Raw genomic sequence first — 20,466 nt, 5'->3', positions numbered from 1 at the left:
GTCTAACTGGGTCTCTCTTCACATTTGCTGGGGATGCGTGGAATTGTCTCCAGACAGTCTGAGTGACCTGTCGAGACATGCTTTGTCTTATTGCGAATATTTCCTCCGTTAGGTTTTTTTTAGGAAGCCAGCTTGGAGCCTCAAGTAGCTTCACATAGCTGGACACTGCCCTTTGAGTTATGGAACATATTTTATCTTCTAATTTCTTTCTTCCCGTCCCCTTCGTATGAATCTCCACTGGCTTTTTTGTTTCCTTTCTTTGTATCTATGTCGCTGTCTCTGTCTCACTTCCTTTCTTGTCACTTCTTGTTGTCTATGTAGGCTATCAGTTACACTGTATATGTTCGGGAATGTTCTTCAGATACGTCTGCACTTTAGCCGCCCATTTGTTAAGATCCACCTTGCAAACTCTTTAGTCAAAACTAATTTGGTTCTGCGCTTGCCTCACTTCAAATGGGCCCAACTTGGGTAAACCTTGCATATACTAATAAGAACGAACAGACACATTTTACATGCTGCTCTTTCTTGTGCAATGGTAGCTCGACTTACCGGGTATATGGCTTCCAAGTATACGGGAGGGGTGTGACGTGCTATGATAAACCGACAGTTAGAAGGCAGGGTGCGGTGAGCCACTATCGAGTGGCAGGACTGACCGGAACTTTTGTGCGAGGAATGTAAATTGGCGGAAGAGGTCTCTCACGTGAACGTGTGGCCAATAATATATGTGAAATAGCATCTCTCGTTAATATATTTTGTCTAAAGTTGCTGTTTCATGCTCAATGTGCAAATGCGCTGAGATAAATGCGCCAGAGATGCGTTTTCTGGTGATTGACTTGCCTGATCGTGCAGTGCTGGCCATCCCGGCGACGCAAAATCATGCCCTTCTGATTACGCCAGCACCTCTCCTGCGCTTTCTGTACTTGTAACTTTCGAAGAGCTTTTCCTACTAAAAGAAACTATCACATCGTCCTGACAAAAGTTTAAGAAAAGCAAAATGACGATATGGTTCAGGCAGCGAATCAATGTAGCTGTTATTTTTGTCGAGATTAAGAGATTCAATGGAGCTAGGTATATGCTATACTTGGCAGAATATATAAACTATCGTTAATTAGATTAAGAAAGCTTGGCCCATGGAAACGAAACAAAATGCAGTAACACATGGCCAATTATCGGCAGATTGAAGGGAATAAAAGTATCTGAAATTGCATGGAATCGACAGGTGGAAGATTAAACAAAGTTGAGATCTGTGGCAGTGACGTTGAAACTACACTGGAAATTATACACACTCATCTTGCTGGCGAAGCAGTCCGCCAAAATTAACTGCAGATCAAATCTTTACGTTGAAGATAGTACGTTAAGTACGTTCCCGTATAGTCAACCTATATTGGCCGTCGACAAGATATCACCAAGTGTAAACTTATTTATTTCGCTAAAATCGAAAGGTACTGGCTCGACCCTAACAGGAAATCATATTAGGCCAATTTTACTCTTCACGATTCCTGAATGACGGGTTCTTACCGCCAAATTTTGGGAGTAAATATCTTGAAGTGCAGCCTCCTTGCACACAGTGCATGCTCGAGACCATACTTCGTAGAAAAAAATTGTGTACAAGGTCTATGAGTGAACATGGGCAAAACTGCTTCCTTTTTTTCTCTGAGGTTAGAGCCATAACCTCTACTTCATTATAACGCATACCATAATGGTGCACTCATAAACAATTTTGGAAAACAGCATTTCTTGAATGTTGACTGAATGTATGCTACTAGAGAGTTTTTTGCATGCACCCCCGTTGTAGTAGGTATTTCACGGCTGGGATAGTACCCCCAAGATTTAGCTCAGCAGTGCAAAACCATGCCTGCGTACTGCTGGCAAGTAATTGTACATGTAAATTGTCGATGAGATATTACCTGCCTTTACTCAAACTGCTTGTGCACCGTCCTACCAACAAAGACCACTTTAAAACATCTCTTGCTACCCAAAATAATTTCTCTAACACCAAGGTTATCAATTTCAGTTGCCAATCTCGCCCGCGTACCGAAGACAAGGAGGCTGTGCTTGAAGAGCGAATCGCTTCAAATACGTGTACCAGCTATGTGAGTAAAATTCTTGTACAGTTTCCATGCTTTTGTAGTTACAGTTAAGTTGGAACCTCAAAAACTTTACCGCAGAAGATTTTATTATTCGAGCCCCAAGAATTCCTCAAAAAGAGTTCATCAGTATGGAGGATTGGTTTCGTTGAACCCTCTCCCATGCCAACAAAACAGGATGTCATCGCCAAGGCTCTTGCGAAGTTAAATTGTGTGCATGTATGAATTACCGCCTTTATATACTTATTTCGCCAAGTGCTCAAAAACATTTTATACGGGCGGAGTTTTTATCAGACCGGAACCGTCCTAATGTATGGGAATAAATTACAGGCAAATGTAACTCTTGCTGCAACCGTCTAATTCAAGAAAGCTCAGCTGAATATAAAGTTACGAATTTATTAGACCGCACAGACCTCCTTTCATTTCCTTTTTATATGTAGAAAGAACAGTCCTCGAAATAGAGAAAAAAGTACATCACTACGTGCTCACTTGGAGCGATGAAAGCTACGACAGCTCCTTCAAACAAACACTGCTGGAAGGTAAACCGTATAGATGGTAGTAGAACAACATTAAAGATGGTTATTCGAAAGGCGTTGCACCACTGGGGTGGAGAAAAAGAAACACAAACCATGCAACAATCGCTGACTAACAGCGCGTTTTATTTGTACCATTACCGACCTATTTATGCGCAGAAGGCTTACTCATGTAGCACCGCAGTTAACACAGATATGGTGATACATGATCAACGAAAAACAAGATACCGCAAGCGATTTAAAACATATTGCTAAATCCACAGAAACAGTACGAACAAGATATGTTTATCTAACATAGTTTACTATCGCCGCGTATCTCAATGTTTAGGGCTAAGGCGAAGTCCCTACACAGAAAAAAAATAATTAATGAAAACAAGAAGCATGCGCACAGAACAAGATACTCACAGGCTTGGCTTTAGCCAGCTTCTGAGACAAAAATGAGAAAGAAAAAAGAAAAGCAACAGAAGAAGACAAAAGGAAGAAAAGAGAAAAAAAAGCTTTGAAGGGGGTGATAGGTTTCTGACATGAACAATACCTTTAAGACACTCGATCGCTGCGTCATTCAAAAACGTGGATGCCTTTGCCACGCAGATTTACGCTGATCTTTAAGTAAACGAAAGTGGCTAGATTTCTCGGATGGCCCTGCTCTTAATTTCCTCAGAAACTTAGTGTCGAGAAATCTTGGCTTGCAGCCGCAACGCTCGCAAAGTTCAGGCAGAACGCCGCCTGTCTTTTGACGTACATTAATATAATGCTTCCTGACCCGCTCGTTGAAACATCTCCTCGTTTGGCCTATTTACCAGGGAGCGCAATCCGAAGGAATTTCATCAACGACATTTTCCATACCGCCTCTGAATTAATTTCTGTGCTGAGTAGTGCATTGCGGCAACTTCTGTTTGTCATTGCACAAATTTTTGACAACTTAAACGGCGCAGAAAACACAATCCGAGTCACATGCTTCGAAGCAATCTTCTTGATGCTGTGTGAAAGTTTATGCTCATACTGAATCCCTTGCACCTGCGTTTTTTGCTTACCATGCCCACTTTTCGATTGACAGCTCTGAGTTTTTCGAAGCAACGTTTCCAAAGCTGCGCTAATTAAAACCGATGGGTAGCCGGCTTCTTTTAGCTCCTTCACCTGGAGGCCGAAGTTTATGCTCATTACGTGGAAACGGGCCTTCATTGGGGCTGAATGAAGACAATTCATTACAAGGATGGTATTAACCACGTCTTGCAACATCCGTCAAATAAAATGCGACGTGCGTCAATTTCTATGTGTCGGTCGACTAATTGCACGAACTCAAAGGTTTGTAGTTGTCGAGCCATTCGTAGAGTCATTCGTCTGCGTCATCACCGCGTATTAGCAAAAATAAAGTGGGATTGCATTAAGGGCTGATCAGAGTCTCAGAGGGTGTTGGAGGGTTCGAAGCGCCGGAACAGCCGGGGTTGGAAGTGTCAATCCTTGTAGGAGTAGCCGGGTGCAGGTGGCGACCGGAGCGTAGCTTCAAGGACGATGGGAACGGGAGGGGACCCTTCACGTACCTCCACCACTTATATGGCCGAGAACGATGAAGTTGCCAAGCGCTTTTTTATTCAAAAAGAAAGGAAACACGCCATCTCGTGCGCTTTGTCGGGGATGATGATGCCTGCGTCCATGTATAAGCTGTGAAGTACATTATCAAGGCTAATAGTTTCAACAGTATTTGTTTATGCTTTACGGGTGAGCGCTTTCCATCGTCTAACGAATGTCTCTCAGCGCGGGAAGCGCCTGCATGTATTGGAGGTTTCTAGAATGTCATCGATGGTTGTGTTGCCACTGAAACTTGTGCAAAATGATTGCATGTGCTACGCGAATTGCGTAGAACATCACAGAAGACACGCGGGCAGGACTTTTTACTTTTGAAGTTTCGATGACACGTGCATAAAAGCCAACGCGCTTTAGCGGCAGGTCAGATTTTCTACAATCGCTGACTATGCTCACAGCTGCTGCCGTTCTTTGAGTGTAGCTGGTTTTTGAGACCACAAGTTTGCCCGATAAAGCGTCAGTTTCGTCATTCCCAGTTTTGCTGCTTTCTTTACCGTCGCTACTACGTGACATTAGTATGAAGCCTTTCTCGGTAAATAGGGTTATATTGAGCTTCCAAATTTTCCACTCCGGCTTGAAGATAAGGCAAGCATTACCACCAAACCGGAAATCACAGTGCAGCGATCAGAGCATGACAAAGCCTGCATTTCCCATAAGATCAGCCAATGTAGGAGTGCTGAAGAAACACATGTGAGTTCTAGATGAGCATGAGAATACTGTTGGAAATGTGTGCAGGCCTACGAACTACCCGCACAAGACCAGGCATCAATAAGGCCAGCATTATCATTGATGTATATTAGTACGTCAGCCCTCCTATCGTCCTATAAACTGATTTAGTTTCGGTGAGTTTGATTTCTTATACAGAGAGGGCTACCATGAGGAGGCCAGAGCAATTACAATCTAGCAGGTTAGCCATAAGTTCAAAAAACTTAAATAGACTTGCTTCCTAATTGAAAGCATCAACATTAACTAAACGCAAGAATACACTACGCAATCGAATATCGCAACTTATGAAATAGCCTTGTCGGTCAACCTTATAGATAACATCAGAAATAGGAAGATTTGTGTTTAAGAAAAGGAAACAACCTGCGGAAAGACTAATAAAGTATTGTACGCACGCAAAGTTATCGGTGAGAAAAAGCTTCAGGGCATTGCCTTTCATCACATCACTCTCAAACATAACCTCCTGAATGGCGACACAGTAAAAGCGGCCGTGACATAGTAATCGGCGAGGCTGTAACTGCTTCTGTACAGATCTCAGCCCTCATATACTGAATTTTGCAAAGCTCAGTTGCTTTGACAGCAACATGACGACTGACCATTGTTATAGGCATGCTGCATCGAGGGTGGTTGGCAAGACAAGTTGGCATCGAGGTTTCATGCAAGACATGAAACGAGGAAGTGGGGCAGGAAAAGATGGAATATCGGTCGATTAAGTCAAAGATGGAGGAGACATCATGCTTGGAAAACTGGCGGCTCTCTATACCAAGTGTCTATCGGCTGCAAAGGTCCCAGAAAACTGGAAGAATGCAATAATGATACTACTCGACAAAAAGAGAGACGTTAGCGAATTGAAATATTATAGGACCATTAGCTTACTCCCAGTATTATATAAAATATTTACCAATGGAATCTCCAATAGAAACAGGGCAACACTGGACCTTAGTCAACCAAGCGAACAGGCTGGCTTCAGGAAGGGATACTCCACAGTGTATCTATGTCATTAATCAAGTAATCGAGGAATCCGCAGAGTGTAATAGGCTTGTCTGTATGGCTTTCATAGATTACGAAAATGCATTTGATTCATTAGAGATACCAACAGTCATAGTGGCATTACGTAATCACAAAGTACAGAACGCTTACCGAAATACCTTGGAAAATATCTACAGAGGTTCTACATCTACCCTAATTATACGCAAGAAAAGCAGGAAGTTACCTATAAGGAAAGGGATCAGACAGGGAGACACAATCTCTCCAATGCTATTCATTGCGTGCTTGGAAGAAGTATCCAAGCTATTGAACTGAAAAGACTTAGTAGAAAACATCAACGGCGAATATCTCAGCAGCCTTCGGTTTGCCGATGACATTGTTTCTATTCAGCAACAATGCAGACGAGTTACAACAAATGATTGAGGACCTTGACAGAGAGAGTGTAGGAGAAGAGAGTGAAGAATAATATGCAGAAGACAAAGATAATGATAAATAGGCGCGCAAAGGAACAAGAGTTCAGGATAGCCAGTCGGCCTGTGGACTCTGTGAAGGAGTACGTTTACTTAGGTCAATTAATCATAGGGAACCCTGATCATGAGGAAGAAATTCACAGATGGAGAATGGTTTGCATCGCATACGGCAGACATTGCCAGCTCCTGACTGGAAGGTTACCATTATCATTGAAAAGGAAGGTGTACAATCAGTGCATTTTACCTGTGCTGACATATGGGGCAGATACTTGGAGTCTGACAAAGAAGCTTGAGAACAAGTTAAGGGCTGCGCAAGGAGGGATGGAACAAAGATTGCTAGGTATAACGCTAAGAGAGAGAAAGAGATTGGTTTGGGGATCACAGAGCAACGGGTATAGACGGTATTCTAATTGACATCCAGAGAAAAAGATGGAGCTCGGCAGGACAGGTAATGCGCAGGTTAGATAGCCGTTGAACCATGAGGGTAACAGAATGGGTACCAAGAGAAGGGAAATACAATCGAGGTCTACAAAAGACTTGGTGGGGCGATGAAATTAGAAAATTTGCGGGCGCTAGTTGAAGTCGGTTGGAACAGAACAGAGGTAATTGGAAATCGCAGGGCGAGGCCTTCGTCCTGCAGTGGCCAAGAAACAGGCTGATGATGATGACAAGGAATCTGAACGACCTCGTTAGTGGGGTTTTATGCATGAAGTGATTTTCGCTGAGCAATTTGTCATGGTGCGGTGTTGTACCGAGTATGTATGTATATATATATATACATATATATATATATATATATATACATATATACCATTGAAGCAATGAAGGCGCACACTGACGAAAATTTTGTGTTATAACGTTTCAGCCGTGGCACGGCCTTCGCGTACGGAATCGCTGTACCGGTCCCTCTGTACCGAGCCTACAGGACTTTTCCTTGAATATATATAAAAATATATATATATATATATATGCAACGAAGCAGACGCGCCGCTGTGTATGCGCCGACTTAATAGGAAGATGAAGGGACGTGCCGTCATCGCGATGAGCCCTGTGCAACGGACAGCCCTTGCAGTCCTTTGATTTACCGAGCGTTCCACAACGTTGTGAATGAAAATAAACCACGTCGCATTTGGAGGAGGTTGCTGAGATCCTTCGCCTCGTCCTGGAGCTCCGCACTTGAACGCTGCAAACAAGATTGCCCTGAACTATGCCTGATCCCTCAACCTCGGTGCCTGTACCACCGGCTGCCACTGTCATCTGCGTCGGCGTCCCTCGTCAACGAGACCCACCCATATTCAGTGGGACCGCCGAACACGAACTGGAAGACTGGCTGTCATCGTACAAACGTGTAAGTGCCCATAATAAATGGGATGGCCTGTCTAAACTGACCCACGTGCCTTTCTACTTAGCCGACGTAGCCAAAGTTTGGTTCTTCAACCACGAATGAGACTTTACAAGCTGGTCCGCATTTAAGGCTCTGTTTGCTGAGGTGTTTGATCGCCCAGCTGTGTGTAAGCTATGCGCTGAACAGCGTCTACGCCAGCGCGCAGAGCAGCCTGGAGAGGCATTCCCCAGCTACATCGAGGATGTTCTCGATTTGTGCAAGCGGGTAAATGCCAGCATGTAAGAGGATGACAGGATCAAACACATCCTCAAGCGCACTAACGACAGCTCGTTCCAGATGTTGCTGGCGAAAAGCCCAACTAGCATATCCGTCCTCATTAACCTCTGCCATAGCTTTGACGAGCTGCGCCGCCAACGTTCGATCGCACGCCAGAACATTCAGCACGCCGATTCCGTCTCGAGCATCGCGGTTTCTACCGAAGTAACCAACTCGGCCCTCTCGCAGCATATCAAAGATTTTGTTCGTGAAGAGGTGGCCAGGCATCTCTCGCTGCTGCTTCACAGCGACGCACGTACGGCTGCTCTGCAACCAGTGCTGCAGCAAGCCATCCGGACTCAGATATCCCAAGCACTTCCTGCAGCTCCTACGACCCCCCACCCAATCCTATGAGTTGGTCGCTGTTCCATACCGACTTTGCCACTCATCCTACGTCGCTCCCGCTCAGTTATGCAGCCACGGTTGCACGGCTACCTGCGTCGACGGCCTCGATGTTCCTACCGACGCCCTTCGCCATAGCTTACCCATACACAGGGGCGCGTCTGCTTCATTACAACCCACACACACACACACACACACACACACACACACACACACACACACACACACACACACACACACACACACACACACACACACACACACACACACACACACACACACATATATATATATATATATATATATATATATATATATATATATATATATATATATATATATATATATATTGCCGCCAGCATTACCAGAAGTAAACGACGATCGACTTATCCCAACTGCGTTTCAAAGAGCCGCCACACCGCGAGCGTCAAGCAAAGCACCGCAAGGCAATGCTGGGCCGGTGCGGACAGACTGGCGGCTCGAGCGCGAGAATCGGATGATTGGCACGCGACAGGAGGTGACAATAAGGAGAACGACGTTCGAAGAAGCGAAGCTTCCGGGACATTTTGTTGTTTGTGCATTCAGTCGCTTTTTGTTGACGGGCACAGGTTCGCCCAGAATAAATTAGTTTTCATAGAAACGGCGGTCGTAACAGTTGGTTACATATCTGGTGGAGATGCGGGGTATGATTCCAAGCCCTACACACGCCAGGGAAGGTAGCCCGGATCGCCGAAGTTTGAAACCAGCAGAATTAACGCGTATGCACCAAAGCACGAGCCGCCGCATACGAGGTGAGGCCCCCGAGTTTGGTCTTCTTCCCGATTCACCAAGGGCAGCGGCGGCAGTCAGCCTAGGTACGAGTGCGATGGCTACTCAAGTAACCCTTCTCATGTCGTCGTTGACTCCCCCCGGACGCCGGAATCCTTTCACGGAGACACACTCGAGGATGCCCAGGACTGGCTCGAAAACTTCGAGCGTGTCGCCAGGTGTAACGGCTGGGACGAGACAAAGAGACTCCGGTACGTGTACTTCACACTGGAGGAATCTGCAAGCACGTGGTTTCAAAACCACAAAGCGTCGTTATCATCGTGGAATGACTTCCGAGGAGAGCTGCTTGCTACTTACCAGAGCACGGACCGGAGAGAGAGTGCCGAAGCCGCTCTTCAGGCGAGGAACCAGCGTAACAACGTAAGTGTGACCATGTACATTGAAGACATGACCCAGCTCTTCCGCCGAGCCGACCCAAACATGCTTGTGGACAAGAAATTGCGGCACCTAATGCGCGGTGTGAAACAGGAACTCCTTGCTGGCCTGGTTCGTAATCCGCCCCGCACTATAGCCGAATTTCGATCGGAGGTGACAATGATGGAGAAGACGCTGCAGCAGCGTGCGAGGCATTACAACAGAGATGTAAGCGTCGCAACATTTCACGTTGGGTCAGGAGCCCTCCCCAACAGCATGGATATCCTACGCGAAATGGTGAGGTCCATCGTAAGGGAAGAGATGCAGAAACTGCTGGCCCAAAGTCCTCTTACGGTGTCCTCACTTGCTGATGTCATACGCGAAGAAGTTCGGCGAGTAATTTGTGAGCCAGAGCCTCAGGTACGTTGCAACAAAACTGCTTGTTGGCCTAGTTGGTGCCTGCTAAAAGACATGTTTTTGCTGCAATTGAACACTCACGAAAGGAAAGAAACATAAAGACAACAAGCCCGTGTTGTCGTCCGCCCGTGTTGTCTTTACGTGTCTACCTTTTGTGAGTGTTCAATTGCGGCAAAAAAACGTGTATTTTAGCCTCAGGTACGGCCCCGTGCAGAGCCAGAGCGTAAGCTGCGGATATCGTATGCCCAAGCTTTACGTCAGGACGTAGGACGCACCGACTTGGGACGAACGGCCACAATACCCCAGGTATTTCCCCGCAATGAGCCGCCCATGCCAGAAGCAAGCCCACGTAAAAGCTATGTATGGCGCACAGCAGATCGGCGTCCCCTCTGCTACCGCTGTGGAGGGGCTGGTCCCGTATACCAGGAATGCCACTATCACCGAGTGAGACTGCGTGGCTTCTCTGTGAATGCGCCTTGTCCTCGAAACGGTGAGCGCCCTTATGAAATTGAAGCATTTTTATCAACGCGCCAAACTATTCGGAACCCCTAGCAACATGAACCTCGATCGGCAGCGCCTATGCGTCATAGGTCGCCCAGTGCACGACCCTCTTCCATTTCACTGAAGCGTCGCTCACAAAGTCCGCGACGCGAAAACTAGAGCCAGCGACCTGTGGAGGCACGGCCGCTGACGCCCGGAACACCGAAGGTCCTCCATCGTCAATCATACAAGACGACGGCGGTTACGAAACGACGAACAAGTGCAGCGATGACGCCGTTACTTCCGAGTTGCACGTCATCATCGACGACTTCGAAGTGCCTGCGTTGATAGACACTGGTACAGACTATTCAGTTATTAGCAGTGTACTCGCCACAAAATTGAAAAAAGGTATTGACCCATTGGACCGGATATCCAATGCGCACAGCCTGGGGACACTTTGTCTACCCCGTAAGAATGTGCATCGCAAGAATCGGAATTAGAGGCTTTACATACGTCAACAGCTTTATTGTTCTCCCTGAGTGTTCCCGTGACCTGATACTGGGCATGAACTTTTTGCAAACGAATGGCGCAATTATCGACTTGCAAGAATAACGCGTGTTGTTTTCCACGGAAAATGCTGTTACCATTTCTGATACAGAACAGCCACATATTTCCTCTCTCCGTATTGTGGATGAACACGTGACGGTGCCGGCACGGTGCAGTGTGACTGTCGTTTTAGGGAGCGACGTATTTCGTGACTATGAGGGACTTGCAGACGGAGATAGCGGGCTGCTACTGGAAAAGCAAATATGCGTGGCAAGAGGCCTAGTTCACATGCGTAACGGATGTGCGGACGGTCTATTGACTAACTTTGGCAGTGAGACACAACACGTGGCGAAGGTAACAGCCATAGCGACTGTTCATGACTATGCACAACTTGCGGATGTGTCAATTATTGATGCAGCATCATCAGCTTCTGTCACCTTAGGCAGTGTCTTTACCTCTATGATATTGACCGAGAGCTGTCATGACACCAAAGAGATAAGATTGTGAACTTGGTCGCAGAGTTTGCAGATTGCTTTTCAACTTCATCGAAAGTCCGTCGTACTCCCGTCGCAAAACAAAGCATTGTTATCGAAGAACCTGCAAGACCAGTGCGCCAACACCCGTACCAAGTGGCTCCAAACGAAAAAGAAGCGATAAGAAGTACAGGAAATTCTCAAGGATGATGTAATACAGCCATCCAATAGCCCGTGAGCATCTCCGGTAGTCGTGTACAAAAGGAAGCATAACGCCCTACGATTTTGTGTTGATTACAGATAACTCAATCTCGTCACAAAGCGGGATGTTTATCCACTCCCACGCATCGATGACACCTTGAACAAGCTACGCAACGCTTCTTCTTTTTGGATCTGAAAAGCGGATGCTGGCAGATAGAAGTGGACGAGCGACATCGCGAAAAAAACGACATGTGTGACACCGGATGGTCTATACGAGTTTAAGGTGCTTCCATTTGGTCTGTGTTCTGCACCCGCCAGATTCAAGCGGATGATGGACCTTGTTCTTTCCGGACTGAAATGGCAGTCGTGCCTGGTCAACATTGATGATGTGGTGGTCTTCTCCACTACATTCAAGCTGCAATTGCGGCGACTGAGAGCAGTTCTGGATGCTATTCGTACGGCGGGATTGACCATAAAACCCGAAAAATGCCACTTCGGCTTTCGCGAGTTCCGCTTTCTCGGACACATTATCAGTGCTGAAGGCGTCCGCCCCGATCCTGAGAAGATCACTGCAGTAGAAATGTTTCCGAAGCCAAGAGACAAAAAAGCTATTAGACGTTTCTTAGGGCTGTGTGCCTACTACAGGCGTTTCGTAGAAAACTTTTCTAAAATTGCCGAACCACTCACGCGAATGACAAAAGAAGATATCCCTTTTGTGTGGGAGAAAGAACAATAAGACGCTATCACTGAGCTACGACGGCGTTTGCAGAGTCCTCCTATACTTGCCCATTTTGATGACAATGCCGAAACGGACATCCACACCGACGCGAGTGACGTTGGTCTTGGTGCCATACTTATTCAATGGCAGAATGGAGAAAAATTCATTGCGTACGCAAGCCGTACCTTATCGAAAGCCGAGACAAATTACTCAGCTACAGAAAAGAATGCCTGGCGGTTATATGGGCCTTCAGTAAATTCCAGCTATACTTGTATGGCAGACCCATTCGAGCCATAAGCGACCATCACTCACGTGCTGGCTGGCGAACCTCACGAACCCTTCTGTAAGACTCGCTAGATGGAGTTTCCGTCTACAAGAGTGTGACATCACGGTCGTTCACAAGTCCGGTCTTAAGAAAAATGATGCTGATTGCTTATCACGCGTACCGATCGAAGCTACGTCACCTAAATATGAGCAAGATTTTTCATTTCTTCGGGCTGTGAATACGACGGAAATGGCTCATCATCAGCGTACTGATTCGAAATTACTCCTGCTCATCGAGTACCTGGAGGGTCGACAAGTGAAAGTGCCTCGAGTTTTCGTCCGTGAATTGTGTTCGTATGTCCTCAGGAACAACGTCCTCTACAAACGAAACTTCGAGCACAGTAGTTAGACGTTTCTACTTCTAGTACCATCATCGCTGCGAGCTGAGATCTTAGAAGTTTGCAATGATGACCTTGCAGCTGGCCACTTAGGCGTTAGTAGAATTGCCAGAAATATTACTGGCCGAAGTTGGTGAATTCAGTGCAGCACTATGTCAAATCGTGCCGAGATTGTCAAAGACGGAAAACTCCGCCACTCAAACTTGCAGGTTTTCTGCAACCAATACAGCCGCCAGCAGCGCCATTTGAACAAATAGGAATGAATTTACTTGGATCATTTTCCATTTCAACTCCAGGAAAGCGGTGGATTGTGGTAGCAACCGGTTATTTGACCCGGTATGCTGAGACCTCTTACAAAAAGAACCGCCATTGAAGTGACTCAGTTTTTTGTGACACACATTGTGTTACGACATGGCGCGCATAAGCTACTCATAACAGACAAAAAACAGCTTTTGTGGCCCGTTTGATGCAGTCTGTTATGAAACTAACACATAATGCTCATAGAAAAACCACAGCATACCATACGCAAACAAACGGCCTGACTGAACGGCTCAATAGAACGCTCGCTGGCATGATCTCAATGTACGTGGACGTCGAGCATCGGAGATGGATCAGTATTCTACCATACGCCTCCTTTGCGTTGATTACTGCAGTACAAGAGACGACACATTTCACGCCATTTGAACTTATTAACGGACGGACAGTAACAACGGCACTAGACGCGATGTTACCCGTAAACAACAGCACTGAAGACGACCTTAACGTTAGTGACTACATAGAAAGGGCAGAAGAAACACGGCAGTTAGCAAGGCACCCTATCGTACAAAAGCAATACGTCGACGCAAACCGGTACAACCTAGGGCGAAGAGAGGTACAGTACAGCCCCGGATACAAAGTGTGGGTATGGACGCCCGGTCTTTCGAAGAAGTTACTGCGCCGTTACTTCGGCCGCTACAGGGAACTTCGCCGGTTAAGTCCCATAAATTACGAGGTAACTCCTGAAGGCCAAGTCTGCTCCAGAAGACGCAGGACTCGCCCAGAGGTCGTACGCGTAGTACGACTGAAACCATACCATGAAAGGTATTAACAGAAGTTGCACGTACGATCAAGCCTGGCACCGGCCATTCTCTGACCACTGTCCTGTTAATGCAGTTCGCCTCTCTAGGCCTTTTCTACGCATCGGGACGATGCTTCTTCGGAGCGGGCTAATGCCGCCAGCATTGCGAGAAGAAAAAGACGATCGAAACATCCCAACAGCGTTCCAAAGAGCCGCCACACCACGAGCGCCAAGCAAAGCACCGCAAGGCAACGCTGGGCCGCTGCTGACAGACGGGCGGCTCGTGCGCGAGAATCGGATGATGGGCACGCGACAGGAGGCGACAAAGAGGAGAACGACGTTCGAAGAAGTGAAGCTCGAGGGACGTTTTATTGTTTTTGTATAGTAATATGTCGGTTTTTGTGGACGGACACAGGTTCGCCCAGAATAAAATAGTTTTCGTAGAAAGGCTGTCGTAACTGTTGGTTACAATATACATTTACCCACCGGCCACACAGTTGTCACTTCCCGGCAACTGCATCTTATGCAAACGTAACTATAAACGGAAAACGCTTGTGGCGAACGCAATGCCCGAAGGTTAGCTTTCTGGCTCTTTATTTTGCTTCCCTGAACGTAATAGTTTACGTTCTCCAGTCAGTCCTCCTAGTACATTTTTCCGAGCTCTCCTGCATGAACGGAAAAGAGATCGAAACTCTTCAGCTGAAGGTTCGGTATCTGCGATGGACATGTGATACACTTCGTGAAGTACTGTCTTTTTCTTCATATTAATTGTGGCAAACTCAAAGCGCATGTTGCGACTGCGAAATAAAGACAAGAAATGAAAAAAAATGTTGCATGCTCATTAAAAATAAAGACGGATCGCTTCAAGGATATATTTGAGTGATGAAATGCAAATTATGCTGGCGTCCAACTCAAATGGTTTCTTAAAACTGTTTTCAGCACTCGCCGTGAACCTTGCAGGAAATCCGACTGCATTTTAGGGATATCTCGGGAATGACTATAGCGAAAGTGCTTATAAACTTACGAGTTCTGAAATATATCTGCGAGTTCGCAAAAGCGTTGGTTCCGTTGTCAAAATAGCTAATTACGTTGCATATTATCAAGAATATATGTGTTTCTGTTTTTTTTCCTTACAGAATTGCGGTGATGAAACAGCCTGCCCTACCCATTGCCATGGCTGTAGCGGAACAATATTTTTCATTAAAAGACGAGCTAATTGTTACTAAGGATTAATAATACTGCCGTACATGGATAAAAATAAAGTTCATTCAAACATTTTCATAGTGGCTTTTCCTATCTGCTTGCTACCATGTATTTGGAAAGCGATCGCTTGTAGAACAACGTGTCACAAAGCTAAATTCACACTGAACATTTTTTCTATATAAAAGCGCGCATTGTTATGAGTTTCCGGGCGTCAAGGGCAGCCAGGTCTGGTCATTTTCACTGGGGTCCTGCCGAATCATAAGTTGCAAAGGCCACAGTGCATTTTTCAGGTATACCACTTGTTTGCTTGCTTATCTCTTTAGCTAATCTGCTATGGGCTGATGATGCATACTCGAAAATAGGTTTCTGGACTTGTCACTCTTAATTTACATAATATGCTGAAAAAAGGGGCTGAAATCTTGCACGTGAAATTCGTGCTTTAATTTCAGTGGATGAAGGCGTTCATTAAAGCGCGCCATATATCTACTAGAGAGACGAGATTAGCAACCCGCCATAGCAGTTAAAGTGTCGCAAGGCCATGTCTTTATTACCACATAAAAAAAATTCTTGCTCTGTAAAATCCAAACTCCCTGGATGCTTTCATATATAAGGTCCCAAAAAACGCATACTCCAACTGTGGACGGACGCATACAGCGCTACAGTTACCCCTTTTTTGAAAACAATCAGCAATTCGAAGCTGCGAACGTATCAAAAAGTCCAGTATTTCCTCAACTATCAGAAATAGACTATATCGAAATTCTACACCAGCAAATAAAAATATTACTTATTCCACCTAGCCCATCACAGAGTAATGAAAAGTCCTGTTTCATTGCTATCTATTGGAAATGCCTTAAACAAGACTAGAGCGTGCTATTAAGGGTATACGGGTAATTGAGTGAAGTTAGTAAATAAAAAGGTGTCCTTCACTTTTAGCAACCTCACCTTGATACTACTCTTAGGCGTGTTGCCATTCCCACGTCAATTTTTCTTGTGCTCAAATAAAAAAAAATGTATCTCCGAACAATTGCCGGAAACCTGAGCCAGCCGTGATTGTGCCGTGATCACAGGGTCATTAGGTACTTATTTCAGCTGAAGAAACAAGATCGAATTTCTTGTGAGCACTCTTGTAGCAGATTTTTTTAGCATTTGTTATGTAGTACATCATAAATGTTGAGGAGCTCATTAACGCAATGAACGCTGCGGCATGTTCAGTATCATTGTCGTCAGCTTGCGCTACTTTTTGTCAATTGGTGTATTCCTCCCTATAGTAGCTTTTACTCGTGTCCCCGTTAAAGTGGGTGGCGCATGTGAGCACTCTTGTAGCAGATTTTTTTAGCATTTGTTATGTAGTACATCATAAATGTTGAGGAGCTCATTAACGCAATGAACGCTGCGGCATGTTCAGTATCATTGTCGTCAGCTTGCGCTACTTTTTGTCAATTGGTGTATTCCTCCCTATAGTAGCTTTCACTCGTGTCCCCGATAAAGTGGGCGGCGCATAAAGCGATAAAAATGAAGTAACTATATGATTTGGCCCAATTCGTATCTCTGTCTTATTCAGGCTGTAGTCCTCGATGAAATATTAGGCATGTGTTCACCACGTATGGAGAATTGCCATGCCACGCACGATTCCTTCGAAAAATTTCTTTTTATAAGCCACATCGCCATCTTATTGATTATTTCATCACATACATTTGTTTCCTTTTGCTTCATTGCAATGTTCTTGCAATTCAAAATTTCGGCACTAACTATCTCAGGAAGATTTTCCGCGTTAACGTGATTAACATGAAAACAATGTAGCGACGGAATATATTGACACTCCCAAAACGCCCTATGCATTTGGCGTATAGTGCAACCTCTCTTCAGCTTCACTATGAACATGTTGCACCATTTAGTGACGCAGCCGTGAAGTGTGCCCAGAGAGTATGTCAAAACATATAACCAGTCTGAATATATGTGATACGGGTATGATTAAACCAGCCACCGGAAAAGTATGAAATATTGTTTGGACACTACAGAGGCGGAAATACCCAAATCAGTGAAAATTGATGCAGAACCTATATTAGAAGGCTGTCGCCGATCATGTGTTAGCCTTCAATTTCGAGGTACATTTCGGAAAATATCGCATTCTGCATTTACACAGAAAATGTTCCTGCAATATTTCCGCGACCAGATTATGATGAAATTGATTATCGTTTCATTGATGTAATAAATATTCTATTAAGTATTTCCCATTTTAAGATTATTTGAATTGGAAATAACGCATTGACGTGCTGTCGCAGAAAATAAATTTTTACCCTTGATTTGTTTCACCAGAGAGGTTTCTGAACTACTTTAAATGAAATGCAGAGGTCTTTTTGTTAACAGTGTAGTGCCACCTGGAACAAAAGTTCTATTGATTTCAATACCACACTTTTAACCTCTCCCAAGCATAATTTACATTTTTTTGTTATTTAGAGATACTAAATGAGTGAAGTCATAATACCATTGCTCTAAATAATCCATGAGATATGTCAAACACACCGGGAGGTTTATTCTGTTCTGCTCCAATATGCGTCGTGCCTTCATGCGTGATCTCCATTTTGCGATCATAAATCCTTTCAAATACTCCACAGCAATATGTGGAATGTGCGACAGAACTGCTCAAAAGCACCACGATGAGCAGTGATTCCGCTGATTCGTACGTTTGAGTAGGTAAGGTTAGATATTGTGTTAGATGAAGGAATAAACATCTAGAGTATAATGGGTTGCTTATTCATTTTTTTACTTTCCAATATGCTGCCACAATATGTGGTAAATTGAAAACCCTAGTAATGTAACATTTGCTGTAGCCAAACTTGTGACTGTTTGATTTGAACCAGCCGCCGTCCGCGGTGCGTTGTCGAGTTTAGAAAGAAAAGAAAAGTTTAGATGAGTGATCGTCAATAATTTTCCTATTGCGGCACCATTTTATTTTCCTTCCTTCTGAAGTGCTCTATGATCACCTTTAATGTCATTTCGCCTTTCTATGCTTTTTCATCATTTGCATAATGTGCTCTAGTTTTTTCATGTGTTGCCAAACTCGGGCCCCGATTCAGCTCGACGTCACCATTCGCGATAAGCTTGAGATATAAAGATCAACAATTGTATTCAATCAACGCCTGATTTTGTTGACATGATACAGTAATCAGTGACAAATAAATGACAAATTATTACTTTTCGGCGATGAAGCGTCGCGTCTCGGCTGCAAACGCGAATACGAACGTGTTGGAAACCCCGCTTGCATGCATGCGGTGCCTGCAACTGAGTCCATGGGGATCCGGGTGACAACACAAGTTGAGAACAGACCATGACTGTGCTGTCGGTGTGTCTATGATTGGTATATGCATCCTTAGGCCTTGTAGGCGAACGTGTGCAGCGGCTGCGTCAGTGGCAGATTTAGGTAAGTTGGGAACGATAGTGAAGGCGCCGGCTGGTAAATTGCGGAGAGTGAACTTTAATTTGGAACAGCGACGAGAAATAGGATTTGCAAGGAGGCAATTGAGAACACGTTGAAAAGGATGCTGATATTTGCGCTGTGCCCCCAACTTGAACATTTCAATTGAATACGCTGTTCCTTGGATGGCAATTAAAGGAATTCAGCAACAAAAAATGAAAGATGCTAAGGTAATTTCACATGGTTAACAGCGAAGCTTTGTATCACTGGAACCATGTGTTGCAGCGGATGAGCGTTGGGACTCCAAGAAGAATTTACTCGTGAATAATATGCACCATTTAAAAGGTGTGACGTGTCATCCTATATCAAATTGTAATAGTGATGTTCCGACATTGAACTATGCTTCAGCTTCAGGAACACTGCTGCACATTTCCCATTTGCAACGCCCTACCTTTCTTTTCAGCCGAATTACGGCATTAACAGTTAATGGTTTACTTAGACTGTTTTGCTTTCGTAATCTGCTTTGGCAGGATGTCATGGTGAGTGGATGTGGGAATATCATGAACCCTTGTAGGTAAATAATTAGACGGAAAGGTCGTGGCTAAGAAATATGGTAGGGGTGCGTACTGATATAGCCTTGAAATTTTAGTTCATAAGAGTTTGTGTAATCAACGGTATTACAATAAAAATAACGATGAATTGAACATAATTTGGAGGAAGTTGCTGATTGGGTGTCAACCAAGATGAGAGAATTAAAAAATCACTGCCCAAGCACTCCTGACAGATAGCTAATGAGACAAGCTGAAACGTGCGGCCCCGGTGTTTATGACTGGGTTAATCCGGAAGCTTCATTAAAGCACGGCTTGGCACGCTGCTGGATCATCGGTACGAGTTTGGCACATGCACTCGGCTACAGGAGCCTGTTCTTGTGTCTGGGCTGCAGCATCGGCACGGAGTAGAAGAGCTCATTCCGTGTTCTGTTCGTGACGTTGCTGATCGAAAACTGCCTGCTCCGCAGGAGTACTTACGGCGCGTGGCCTGCCCATTTCGGAGCCGCAGAGAAACTACCGCGCCTGCTGTCGGGTACGACAGAGAGCAACGACGTTACAATTGGCGCAGCCAATCTCGCGTCTCTCTTTTTCTTTTTCGCAGAGTCTCACGCGGTTTCGACGGAGGAGTTTTCGGCATACTGGTGACAAACGAGCGAATCGGCTAGCATTATGCAGCTTCGCAGTAAAAATATTGACCCGTGTACATGCCTATTTTTATCAGGTGGCCACCTTTTACCGCCTAACAAATGTTATCGCACCGCGCAGGACGCGCCTGCATGTATCGGAGGTTTCTGGTATATTATCGATGGTTCCATCCGCTGTATGTGACCGAACGTTGTGCAATCTGATTGCATGTGTGCGTGACGCGAATAATGTAGAACTTTGTGGAAGGCATGTGGGTCCTAGCGACTACTCTGGAACATTCGACGACGGATGTATAAAAGCCGACGCGGATGACCCGTTGATCAGATTTTGACAATCGCCGACTGTGCTCGCCGTTGTCGCCGTTCTTTAAGTGTAGCCTGTTTTTTTTTGTGGGCACAGGTTCGCCCAATAAAAGTTAGTTTCGTCTTTCAGAGTATTGCTACTGTGTTCTTTATACGTCACTCCACTTGACATCTAGTGGAGATGCTTTGCGTACATGTACCGGACGCCCCCAACAAGCCGTGATCCAA

At 45.1% G+C, this 20,466-nt stretch overlaps 1 long non-coding RNA gene across 1 annotated transcript in view; it reads left to right on the top strand.

Annotated features, from left to right (window-relative positions):
• The window catches only part of LOC142563642 (uncharacterized), a 34,561-nt gene extending 19,173 nt beyond the window's left edge, over window positions 1–15,388 (top strand). The window contains exons 3-4 of the long non-coding RNA XR_012824366.1: window positions 2,015–2,093; window positions 15,259–15,388. This is a non-coding gene — a long non-coding RNA (uncharacterized LOC142563642). The remainder of the gene's footprint in view (window positions 1–2,014; window positions 2,094–15,258) is intronic.
• Window positions 15,389–20,466: the final 5,078 nt, after the last annotated feature.

This window comes from Dermacentor variabilis, chromosome 11 (assembly GCF_050947875.1).
Source record: "Dermacentor variabilis isolate Ectoservices chromosome 11, ASM5094787v1, whole genome shotgun sequence".
NCBI lineage: Eukaryota > Metazoa > Arthropoda > Arachnida > Ixodida > Ixodidae > Dermacentor > Dermacentor variabilis.
The sequence above is the reverse complement of the archived record's forward strand: the minus strand, read 5'-3'. Positions and strand labels throughout refer to the sequence as shown.